Below are 14195 nucleotides of genomic sequence, written 5' to 3' on the forward strand. Positions count from 1 at the left end.
CTTCTTCTCCTTGAAGCTGTCGGTCGAATCCTCTCTGGGGGATTCATCGGAGTCGATGTAGAAGTCTCAGTGTCCCGTGTAATTCGTATGATTTTACCGTCTCTTCCTCGTGCACCCACTGAAAAATTAAAATATTAAAAGAATTAAATCACAATAAGTTATAAAATTATAATTAATTAAATTAAAAAAAAAATAATAACATAACTTCCGGAAAACTTGATGTTCAAGTTCTCCGGTAACTACCGAAAATGTTGGCAATCAAGTTTTCCGGAATGCTTTCTGTACCGGATATGTTGAAAACAAGTTTTCCGGAACACTCCTCTGTACCGGAAAACTTCCTACAAGATTTCCGGTACCGGAAAACTTTAAAACAACGTTTCCGGAATACACGCTCTGTACCGGAAAACTTGTTTCTCAACTTCTCCGGAAATTTTGAAAAAAAAACTTACTCTCTGTTCCGGAAATGTGAAAGTGTGGAATGGTAATTTTTTGAGGTTTTATTATTTATACGAGGGCAAAATAGTCATTTCATTCTATTTTTGGGGGTATAGGTATAATAAGGAGGGTACAAGGGAAAATTTTCCCCACTTTATCTAAAACCACAAATCAGATTTTCCACCTCTTTTACCCTAAACCACAAATCACAAACAAATTTCTTGTTCCTACAACCTTGCGTCGCCGCCGGTAATAGCTCATCACCATCTTCACCAATTTCTTCCATTCCATGGTTGAGTAACTCATCACAATTTCTTCCCCGTCAATCATCTTCGACCAAACCTACTATATGAGACTCCCATAATAAAAAAAACAAGTCACAACACATCTCAAATAATCGTTATATGTGATATTTTTCGGCAAGCGCGAATGCCGTCAATGTCTCCAACCACCATATTTGAAACCATTGTGCTCGACTGCTTCATCTACGGGAAGAACCGCAATTAAAACAACCATTCATGACCTAATCGAAAATTATAACCATCGCCTTCAAGCCTCCATTATGGCCGCTGTAGTGTTGACCCGAAATAATGAAGATCGGTTATGTGATCTATGCGTCGAGAGCTTCATCCTACAATATTCGTTTTTCAATTTAAGCAAAATCCGTGAAAACTCGTTATTGTCGGTGTTATGGTAAATGTTTTCCGATCAACCTAGCATTCATTGTTCATTTGTTTTGAACATGTCATAATTAAAGTTAGATGTTGATGCACTTTTAATTTTAATTTCAATGTTGTTGTTATCTGTAAGCACTGTTTCGAGTCATCCGTGTCGATAAGGTCCTCCGACCATTTTTTTTCGTCCCTCCATAATTTTAACTTTGTTTCTACTTGTAATATCATTTATTAAATATTTGACAATTTTTTTTTATCATCGTCACAATTTCTCAGCTACAATTTGGTTATTCTCTAGACCCGCTTTCAAGCAATTTATTTTTGGATTGCTCCAACATTGCTGAAATTTAATGCGTACTGTATGAAATCTCCAAATAAGGTATAGGGTGAGAGTGAGTTCAAATTCATGAGTGTAAATTAAGTGAGATGATCAGGAAACCGTATTTCTCATAATTAATTCGAGCCTCGCTACGTACACCGGAAGCCTTTTGAGTAATAATTGACTAATGAGTAAACTTGAATTTGGTGAGGTTAAAGTATGAATTAGTAACATTAGTAACTTTTATAGGAAGTTTTTTTATTTGATTTTGAAGATCGTGTGGTAGTTGAATTACTGTAGAATTGTGTATTTGATGCATTATGTACTTTGTTTATATCTGTTCTCGATATTGATATATGATATAAAATGTGATGAATTGTAATTATTTGCCTTGCAATTGATGTGGTGTGTGTGAAAGATCTAGTATTATTATATGTGAGTGAAAACCCCTTATTGTTGGAGATTGTGTATTATGATGATAAATTTTGAATGTAATGTATGACTATGAAAATATGTAATGATGATGTGTACTCCTTGACTTATGATGTTACCACCTTGATGAATATCATGAAATGCATATTGTGTTTAATTGAATACTGATGAATTCGACCTGTGCCAATGATGGTTCTCTTAATGGAGTGGGTAACCTAGGTCAACGAGGGGAGAAAATAGATGTTGATAATTTTTTAAGTGGAGATTATTAGGGGTCATCTTATAGGTAGGGTTTGACAAGCCTAGTGATTCCGGGGAAGTACAACTGAATGAGTCCGATTGTGGCGGTCTGTTGTTGAGCCTTAGGGCAAGATTGTTAGACCTTGGAGGTATTCGGATGGGGAATTCCTAGGTGACTTAGAGATAGCACTCCAAATTTCGGGAGCTACCATGCAACACACGTTTACCTCGATTGTCGCATATATGTGGCTCAAGTTGAGTTGAGGGGATCTATGAGGACAAAGCCTATTTGAATTTTCCGTTCACTTGTGTGGTGGCATAGTATCAAGCCTCCTAACCAAGTACTTCAAAGTTAGAATGGTACCAAAGAAAGAGGAGGAGTCTAGTGTATAAGAGCATGCATAACATTACTTGATTTGTGTGTTTACTTACTTGATGTTGTGGATTGTATCAATGTTATACTTTGATTATTCTTGTTGATTGTGATTTGATATGATACGGTGTTTAACATATTTTACACGTTCTTCTCAATTACTTATACTACTACATGTTTTCGAAGCTCGCCCCTCGTTGGTTATGTTTGGCGCTTGCAAGAGCGCAGTTATTTCAGGTTATCGTTTTGTGATCCTCGCTCTGATAGGTGTTACTGGGTGGGAGTAATTTTTCGTATTTTGTTGAGTTATGAACTAATTTAGATTTTTGTAAATTCAATCGATCAATTGTGTTATTTTTATCTTTTATTCGGAGGTAAAAATTAATTGTCTCTAAGTTTAGAACGTTTTTTTATGTCAGAAATATTTATTTAATAAACCTCAAATATATTCGATATTAAAAGAGTTTTTATTGAAAAAATTTATGCAAGCATTTTGTGTAAGTGTGAATGTGACGTCCTGAACCTTATAATTTAAAAAAAAAATTATACTCTATTTTCGAACCGCTGCGGATCTCTTTCAAAACTAGTACATATTACTTTTTATTTCAATTTGGGTTTAGGGTGTCACACGTTGTTTTCTAAGCAAACTTTTTCTATATTGCCCTGATTGCACTATTTGTCTATACTGCCCTATTTTCTAAGCAAACTTTTAAACCTTTATGTAGTTCAATAATACCTTGATTGCATTGAGTTAGTGCCTATTTCTTTTAGTTTTTTTTTTTTTTTTGGATTTTTCGAAAGCTGTTACAAAGCTGCCTAAGTGTGTGAGCAAATTTTTGAGATTTTTCTATACTGCCCAAACTGTTGTTTGTGGTGCTTTCCTTCAACGCCTGTAACATCTCCATCACATTTGTATCTCTATCATCGCCACAAAATCAGGTACTGTGAACTTTTAAAATTGTTTAAAAGTCTCTTCGAAGTTTATATTGAAACAACATAGTATTGTAAAAATAAAGGATACTTGTGGCTTCCTATTGATGTCTGGATAATATTTAAGTTGTTTGTGTTGGTTATTATCTTTAATGACTTAATTATATTTAGCAAGTATGTTTATGGCACTTTGATATTGCGGCTGAGTTGCGTTGTTAATGATAATGTTTGCATGATCTTCCATTTTTTTAAAGAAAAAAATTAGATGACACCATGAGAGTTCCTTTTTTTTATGGCTTGATTATACTTAGCAAGGTGTGTATTCGAATTTTTAGCTTGTTCATTTTTTAGGACCTGCATTATGTGCTTGAAATTTGATTACATTTTTAGTTGCCTTTGTCTTTAATTTTTCTTCGTGTTAAAACAAAATAATAATAATAATAATAATAATAATAATAATAATAATAATAATAATAATAATAATAATAATAATAATAATAAAAATCAGATGGCACTAAGAGAGTTCCTTTTTTAATGGCTATTATAATAAGCAAATTGTGTATTCGAATTTTCAGCTTGTTCATTTTTTAGGACCTGCATTATGTGCTTGAAATTTGATTACATTTTTAGTTGCCTTTGTCTTTAATTTTTCTTCGTGTTAAAACAAAATAATAATAATAATAATAATAATAATAATAATAATAATAATAATAATAATAATAATAATAATAATAATAATAATAATAATAATAATAAAACTTATTGATTTTTAAAATTTGCATCATCCATTTTGAGTTAATTTGTCCAAATGGCTTATAGAGTATGGATGTGTGATCCATCAAAACAAAGTGAAGAATATATTCGAGGAGTTAATGAATTTCTTGAATTTGCTTTTCAAAATTCACAAATCAATGGAAAAATAATGCGCCCTTGTACAAAATGTGTCAATTTTCACTCTTATTCTCGCATATGTGTTTATGGACACTTAACATATCCACACTATGGATTTCTTAGAGGCTATAGACAATGGATATATCATGGTGAAAAACCTAGAACTTCAAGTAGCGCTACTAAACAAAATGTAGAAATAGAGCATGACATGGATGGATTAGTTCATGATGTATTTGAAAGTTATTCTACAGAAGAGCCATTTTGTGTGTGAAGGGGAAAGAATTCTCGAAGTTAGAGAAAACTCTGAATTTTACGAATTTGTGAAGGAGAATGAGCAAATGTTTTACACCAACTGTAAGAAGCATAGAAAGCTATCATTTATGATACATTTGTATCATTTAATATATCTTCATGGATGGAGTGACAAGTCATCCTCCATGTTGCTTGATTTACTAAAAGATGCTCTACCAGAAGAAAATGTGTTGCCAAAGTCATCCTATGAAACTAAAAAGATGGTTTTAGGATTAGGTTAGGGGTATGAGAAGATTCATGCTTGTCCCAATGATTCCATATTATATTGGGATAAATATGTCAAATATGAAGTATGTCCAAAGTGTGGTACATCAAGGTGGAAAATAACAAATGAAGATGTACAAGCTAATGGAATGAAGACTTCTTGGAGGCGAAAGAAGATACCAGCAAAGATCCTTTGATTTTTTCCATTGAAACGAAGGTTGCAAAGGTTATTCATATCCTGCAAAGTTGTTGAATCAATGAGATGGAACCATGAGAGTAGATTGATTGATGGTTCTCTTAGGCATGCAGTTGATTCCCTTGCTTGGAAGAATTTTGACGCTCCGTATCCTACATTTTTGTTAGATCCTTGTAATGCTAGATTAGGAGTGGATTCAAATGGGTTCAATCTTTTCAAGACTATGAGTATTATTCATAACACTTGGACTGTCATTCTAATTCCTTACAATATTCCTTTTTGGATGTGCATGAAACAACCATTTTTCATGTTATCACTATTAATTTTGGGTCTGAAAGGTCCTGGAAATAACATTGATATTTATGTGCAACCTTTAGTACAAGAGTTGCAAGAGTTATGGGATAATGGAATTGAAACATTTGATGCCTATAAGAAAAAGACATTTCAACTTCGTGCAACTATAATGTGGACTATTAATGACTTTCCAGCACATGTTAACTTGTTTAGATGGAGTACTAAAGGTCAATATGCATGCCCATGTTGTGGTATTGAAACTACCTCACAGTGGTTACGTCATGGTAAAAAAAAATTGCTACATGGGTCTTCGTCATTGGTTATCTCCTAAACATAAGTGGAGGGTGAATAATAGGGATTTCGATGGAACAAGAGAGCTAAGGAGCCCTCCTAGAAGACTTGATGGGACTGATATTTTAAGATAGATAGATGAATGTAGAGAAAAAGGTCTAGCAAATGGAGCACAACCTTGGAAAAGGAAGATCATTTTCTTCACATTGCCTTATTGGCAATATAATGTATTGCATCATAATCTTGATGTGATGCACATTGAAAAGAATGTATGTGACAACATCATTGGTACATGGTTAAACCAAGAGGGAAAATCCAAAGATAATTATAAGGCAGGAGTTGATCTTGTAGATATGGGCATAAGAAGTATGCTTCATCCTCAACCATGCCCTAATATAACTACAACGTGTTTGCCTAGAGCATGCTATCAAATGACTAACAAAGAAAATGAATCTTTTCTAAGCATTCTCAAGAATGTAAAAACTTCAGATGAATGTTCATCAAACATCCCACATTGTGTGCATGTCAAGCAACACAAGATGTTTGGATTAAAAAGTTACAATTGTCATGTTTTGATGCAAGAGCTTCTTCCAATAGCATTACAGGATTCATTGTCAAATAAAGTCATTTCAGTGTTTGTTGATCTTTGCAATTTCTTCAAGAAAATTTGTTTTAAGGTACTTAATGTGAAATTTCTAACACAATTGGACTCTCAAATAATTATCACACTCTGTCAGTTGAAAACAACTTTTCCTCCTTAATTTTTTATCGTTATGATGCATTTGGTAATTCATTTGGCACACGAAGCCCAAGTTGTTGGACCGGTACAATATCGATGGATGTATCCGGTTGAGAGGTATGAATAGTTTATAATAATTTGTTTAATTCAAAGTGATAAACAAGTGTTTTTGGATGTTGAAAACATAGATGTATTAAATTTTCTTCACTTTCAGATTTCTTCTTACTCTTAAGTCTTTTGTATGTTATAGTGCCCATCCAGAATGATCAATTGCAGAAGATTTTTTGGCCAATGAATGTTTGATGTTTTGTTTGCAATATCTATCTGGGGTAGAAAGTAGGTTCAATAGACCTAGCAGAAATGATGATGAAATCTCTCGAAGGCCATTAGGGATAAAGAAACAAGAAAAGTTACAATTAGGGAAAAGAAAGAAAGTGAGTAGAACTAAACTTGACAATAAAGAGTTGGCACAGACACATAGATATGTCCTTTCTAATTGTGATGCAGTTGCTCCATTTATAAAGTAATTCACAAATCATATTTCAATTTTATATTATTTAAATTTTTATTACTTTTTTTTAACTTTATTACTGTTATTTTTAGAGAACACATTTAACATCTTAAGAAACAGTGTCAACCGCGGCGATTGACACAACTTGAAATTGACAAGCAACATGATCAAAAATCTATTGAGTGGTTTAAACTCAGCGTGAGCATATAATAATTTAATTATTTAAATTTTACTGATTATTTTTATATAGGAACTTACTATATTTCAGGAGATATTTTAGATTCAGCATACGAATGAACAAAAGAGCTCAGAAAGTTATCTCGTGGACCATCTAAGGTAGTAAGAAGATACAAAAGTTATGCAATTAATGGTTTTAGGTTCCACACAAAGAAGAGAGAGAGATTTTTGAAAACACAAAATAGTGGAGTAGTTGTAAAGACAAAGACCTCAAAAGATGAAATTAATTACTATGGGGCAATAACTGATATACGGCAATTGGATTATTTTGGAAAGTACAAGTTTGTGTTATTTAAATGTGATTGGGTTGATATTAATAAAGGTATCTAGAAAGATAAGTTTGGAATGACACTTGTCAATTTCTAATTTTTAAAATATACTGGGAAAAATATTTGTGATGACCCATTTGTGTTTGCATCACAAGCTAAATAGGTGTTTTATATATATGATGAGAGAAACAAGGATTGGCTTGTTGTTCTCAATGCAAAAATTAGGGATATCTATGATATGGGTGATGAGGCATCCAATAAAATTGAAGAAATTCATGAGCAACTAATGAGCGATACAAGTGAAGCTACTCATAAAGTTAATGATTTGGTTAGGTTTGAAGTTGATGATAATGATTTTTTTGAAGTTGTTGATGTTGATAATATGGATGATGATGAAGATGATGAGGAAGACGAAGGAAATGTGTTCTAGTTGAGCATGATTTTATACATTATGTTTTTCTTATACTTTTAGACTTGTCCATGTTTTCTGAAATTTTTCCATTGTTCATTTATAATTTTGTGTTAGAGAAGCAATGCCTCAAAACAAAAATTAAATATTCGACATTGAGCAAGTGATAATGAAGGAATGCAGTCTACTTTTAATAATACAAACTCAACCAAAGTAGAAGGAAGTAACATTGCAAAAACTCGTTCTAGTCCTTATATTGCAAAAGTATCATACATGAATCTGTAGAATCTCACTCAATTCCTTTCGATATAGAAACTGAAAAAAAACAAAATGAAAAAGGTATTAATTATATACTCTTGTTTTAAAACTTTATTAATATTGTTTTTATTATGACTTATATGCACACATAGTTATATTTGCATTTTGTTTTGTTTGTAGAAGTAGAGCCTAAATGGGTTAGAGGTCCAACAAAAATGTTAGATGTATGAGAAATGAAAGATAGTAATTTAATAATCGTTAATTTGGATAAATATAGTCGACTCATTGGTGAGGAAGGGACAACTCTAACCCGTTTCATTGGTAGCGTGGCTAGAAGGCATCAATATGATCCCATCGACTACAAGTTATGGAAAGTCATGCCAAAAGATTACAAAGAAGAAATGTTGAAATTAATAGAGGTATTGTGATTATACATTTAACTAATATAACATATTTTTTTAAGATGACAATTGAGATGTACAATTAACATGTCTTATTAATACTAATTCTTTTTTTTAAAAAAAACAGAAATTAATGGGTTGAAATGATTTGTTGGAGGAGAAAATGGGGGTTAGTAGGGGGAGTGTATGAATTTGTGAAGTTATCATTGGAACCACAAATGTTGTTTACCCCTTTTTCCCTTAGTTACATTAGGCTAAATTACATATGTGGTCCCTTAACTTAATTTCAGGTAATGTTTTAGTCCTTTATCTTTTTTTTTTTTCCCGATTTAGTCCTTTATTCCTAAAAATATCAAATAAAGTATGAAAATATGAATTTATTTGAAGATTTGCGTTACGAATTTGATAAAATTTGTATTATATTGAAGAATATAATTAAGGTAATTACATTTGTGGTCCTTTAACTTAATTTCAGGTAACGTTTTAGTTCTTTATCTTTTTTTTTCCCGACTTGGTCCTTTATTTTAATTTTAAGTGACAATTTGATATTTTATGTTTTAAAATTTCAACAATGATATCCTTTTTTATACAAATCTTCAAATAAACTCATATTTTCATACTTTATTTGATATTTTTAGGAATAAAGGACTAAATCGGGAAAAAAAAAAGATAAAGGACTAAAACGTTACCTGAAATTAAGTTAAAGGACCACAGGTGTAATTTAGCCTATTTTATATCAATTGCAGAAAATAAGTAAAATTAATAGGCAAAATCGCTTTAAGTTTGAAAATGTTCATTGTATGGGTTCAAAAAGTCTCTCAAAGCTTATTGATGAGAAGGTTTATTTCTATTTGTATTTTCATGGCTTTAGTTTGAATTAAAAAGTAAAATGCATTTAACTTGTTTGTTTGGTTGTAGATAAAAAAAGGGGGAAAGGAGTGTTTCCTGGATGTAGACAGATTTACATTGATAACCGCACTTATAAAAACGGATCAATTGTCAATGAAAAGACTTTAAGATTGATTGTAAGTTTTGATAGTAATTAAACGGTACCAATATATAAAATGTGTATAAATTAAGTTTGACAAAGTGCTGAATTTTATTTTCAATTGTTTCCAATTTTATTTGTATTTGAGGCTGATAGTTGACTAGAAAAAACTTACTTGTATGATGATTGTATTGGTTTTTTACTTGACCTTTTAGGAGATGTCGTACTTGTTAGTCTATATGCAGTATTAATGTTTTTTAAGTGAGGCTTATTGTAGTACTACATGCTTTGAATATCAATTTTAGTTTGGTATTTTCAATCATAGTAATTTTTATTTTATTTCTTAGGAAGAACTAAAAAAACATAGTAATGAGGCTGGAACTTCTTAATCAACCCAAGACACAAGGTTCTATGTCTTGGAAGGATGACATATTTTATCAAGTACAAGGACCTGATAAAAACGGACGTGTGCGATGTATGAGCAAGATTCCTCATTTCAAAAAATCGAAGGTTTGTGTATTTCAAAATGAAGAGTTGCGCAAAATAGTTAATAATATGGAAAGCTTGTTAGCAAATGTGATGACTTTAATTCAAAATTGATTTTCTTGAGAATATGTAAATGATATAATACAAGCTGCAAGACAAGTATATCATAAGTTACTAATCTTATCCAACTAACTTCATAAATTCCATACTCGTATTTTTCATAATATTTTCTATTTTTTGTGATAGGTTCGTGATGTTACTAGTGCTCAAAACCATCTGAATTCATTTAGTCCAACCAACAATGAAAATAATGAAAATGGTATTTGATAGTATTAATTAATTTTGATTAAAATCATTAATGTTTTCTCTGTTTTATTAGTAATATTTTTAAGTTGAATTGTATATTTAATCATTTGTTATATTATTGATTGTAGATGAAGATTAAAAGTTAATTTATTGTTGAAGATGGAATAAATTACTATTATATATGTATCCAAAAATAAAAATGTAATAATAATAATAATAATAATAATAATAATAATAATAATAATAATAATAATAATAATAATAATAAAATAGGTGAGATGTATGTTCACGGATTGTATCTTTTTATTTTTGTATTTGGTTTTAAAATAAAGAAAATTTGATTTTTGTTAGAAAACAACGGTAACACAGTGGTATGTGAACGAAATAGTAGACGCGAAAGTGAATCAACCTGTTAAAGAATTTGCTCGTGCGTTGTCGGATTTGTTGCGGCAAAAAGGTCATCGACAATTGGTGGTGAGTGAAGCGGTGCGACGAATGAAAATGAATTTCATCCGGCAGCGGCGACTATTAATTCTATACCTAAGAAGAAAAAAAAAACTTTTTTCGTTCTTATGGTTTTTTGAGTTATTTGATAAAGTCATGATATGAGTTTTCTGTTATGTTATAATAGGATGAATTTTGTTTTCTTTGGTGAGTAGTTTATAAACATTATTTTTTTATTTTTTTTAGTATTTATGTTGCAAAACAATTTTAGAAACAGACAACTTTGGAAAAATGAAAACTTAACTTATGAGTTTATTTTTGTATAAACAGAAGGAAAAAAATTAAACTACATTTTCTTTTAAATGATGCAATACAAAGAAGCTAATAAGAAGAAAATTAGAGAACAATAAGAAAGTGATATGTTATTGTGTTGGACTGGTTTTATCAAGTTCAGATTATTTGCTCCTATTATTCTCTCGTATTTTATTTTTTACTCAATAGTATTCTCTCTCCTTTCTCCCCCTTTCTCCTATTGGTGTGAATTATTTATAGACTTTTTGGGTGTATGTTATAAAAGACAAGAGAATAATTATTAATTGATCACCATTTTTATTACTATTAATTTGTTTCTTTTCGATTTCTTTTTATTCAATTGATCACTATTATATTGTTTTTTATTACCATAAACTCATTTCTTTTCGGTTTCTTTTCATTCAATTGATCATCATTATACCAATTTTTATCGATTTTTATTACCATCAATTCATTTTTTTTCGAAACAACTGACTGAACAAAAATCAGAGGTAAACAAAAACCAGAAACACCCATGATTGTCCAAAGTTTATTGCTTTAGTTATTTATTTTTAATTATTATATTTTTTTCTCTTTTTATTATATATTTCTCTTTTTCTTTATAAAATGTCTGAAAAATAGCGGAAAAAATTAGATGTCAACATACGCATTTGAAAATGCATTTCATTTTCATATAATCTAACATGTACCCTAATTTTTAACAACGAGAGTGTAATATTTTTTTTTTTCAAACAACTAGCACTTTTGGATAAACTATTCATAATCATCCTTTAATTTAAAATCAAAGTAAAATATTTAATTGTAAAATTATTTTTAACGATTAGAATCGTTGTTGTATCATATAAAATAATTTCTATACAATTGACTTATTTACGGTTGAACAATTCATATTGACAAAAAGAGTCACAATCGTTTCAGATAATTAATTTCCATTACAACAACAACATTCCAATAAGGAAGGGAAAATAAATAGAACCCTTAAATAAAACCCTAAGTTGATATTGAACTCTAACTGGGGATGACTAAGTATTAAGAACCCATGGGTGGTTTCAAGCTTCACTGCTTTTGATCGTCAATCAAAATCATCTCTTTACCACGTCTACGATGTCGATGCAATTCTCGTGCAACTCCAAATTCTAAGAACCTGGGGCGTAAGTCTAGTTCACAATAATAGTAGATGGTCACCAACTGAAATTTACAATTACCATTTAACAATTATGTCATGATGACAAACAATAAACATGTAACACCCCGATTTTTAACAGCGCGAGTGTATTTTTTTTTTTCAAAACAAATTCATAAAAACAAAGAAATAAAGAAAAAAAATACTTTTGGATAAATATTTAAGTCGTAACACAACGACAAAAGTCAACAACATTTACAAGCAGCGGAAATAGTTTGAAATAAAAATCCAAAGTATTTAAAACAGCAAAATGCACCAGGGCTATGAGACCTATCAGACATAGCTCATACCCTTGGGGTATTATTGGCAGACACATGTACAATAGCCCTGCCCAAGAATCTTAACTTCCCCACGTCACATCAAAAAGTGGTACATGGAACCCATCAAAATAAAATGTCAAGCTGACAATATTGGTATAGGTAAAGTCTTCCAAATTAAAATAAACACAACTCAAAAAGAAAGACATATAGTCCCTATACGTCAACCTAATCTCATCATTCTACAAAAAAACTATACATCTTAGATGATCTTCACGCGCCCCGCAAGATCCTCCTAACACAGCTCCAGTCAGGTGTGTCCAACTATCTTCCCATCTAGAGGGTACTAACCGGTAGGATGGTCCTGGTTCTCATCTGAGGGCAAAGCCCAGATTTCCACAATAGTTGTAAAAGGTCACCAACTGAAATTAACAATTAACACATAACATTTAAGTTTTTAAATGCACAAAATAAACTTTCAACTTAGCATGCACCTTAAAAGGGTTTCCATATGCCAAACATGCATAAACAAGGTTGAAAAATGAAGTTTTTAACAAAATTGCAATGTTGTATTAGAATACAGCATCTTTGTATTCGAAAACAAGGCTGTTTCAGCAGTCAGCAGCAAAAACAGCATGTATGTATTCGAATACAACAGTCTGTATTTGACTACACAGTAAGTTAGTGGCAAAACAGCATGTCTGTATTCGACTACACAGTAAGTCAGTGGCAAAACAGCATGTCTGTATTCAAATACAGCTTTCTGTATTCGAATACACATCAGACAACAGCAGAAAAACAGCAAAATTCAGCTTTTAAAAGGGTTTAGAAATCAATCAACACTTACACACAATTTCAAAATATTCACACTTAGCAATTATAGCACAATCACCACGACAACTTGAGTTTCGAACAGGTTTTGCAATCAATCACACTTACGCACAATTCCACAACATCCACACTTGGCAATTATAACACAATCACCATGACAACTTGAGTTTCGAAAAGGTTTTGCAATCAATCACACTTACGCACAATTCCACAACATCCACACTTGGCAATTATAACACAATCACCATGACAACTTGAGTTTCGAAAAGGTTTTGCAATCAATCACACTTACGCACAATTCCACAACATCCACACTTGGCAATTATAACACAATCACCATGACAACTTGAGTTTCGAAAAGGTTTTGCAATCAATCACACTTACGCACAATTCCACAACATCCACACTTGGCAATTATAACACAATCACCATGACAACTTGAGTTCAAACACTCAATCATAATCTTGAATCAAACACAACTCGCATGCCAAGCACCTTAATGCAATGTGTATATGCCAAAATGCATGGACTCGGAATTCCAAACCAATACCCTCATCGATGGGCCGTAAATCATAATTGTACCGCCTATCATATGCCGAAGTACTAAATTACCGAGGTGCTACCTATCACGGGTCAGCACGATTTACTAAAAACGTAAATCGTAAATGTACCGCCTATCACAAGCCGAAGTACTATTTACCGAGGTACCACCTATCACGGGTCAGCATGATTTACCAAAAATGTGCAGTCTATCGCATACCTTACACGGCGCGACAATCCCCGCAAGGATAAGATGAACCAACAAATCACATGGAATCATCTCGTGGCCCATCCGGTCACCACTATCATCATGGCTCATCCAGTCTCCATGTACTATGAAATGCATGAGCATACTCTAACTCTATCCACGACAATCGTTGAGTAAATGCATATATTAAAAGATTCCCCATTTTTAATACTCATTTAACTCTAA

This window comes from Cicer arietinum, chromosome 4 (assembly GCF_000331145.2).
Source record: "Cicer arietinum cultivar CDC Frontier isolate Library 1 chromosome 4, Cicar.CDCFrontier_v2.0, whole genome shotgun sequence".
Taxonomy (NCBI): domain Eukaryota; kingdom Viridiplantae; phylum Streptophyta; class Magnoliopsida; order Fabales; family Fabaceae; genus Cicer; species Cicer arietinum.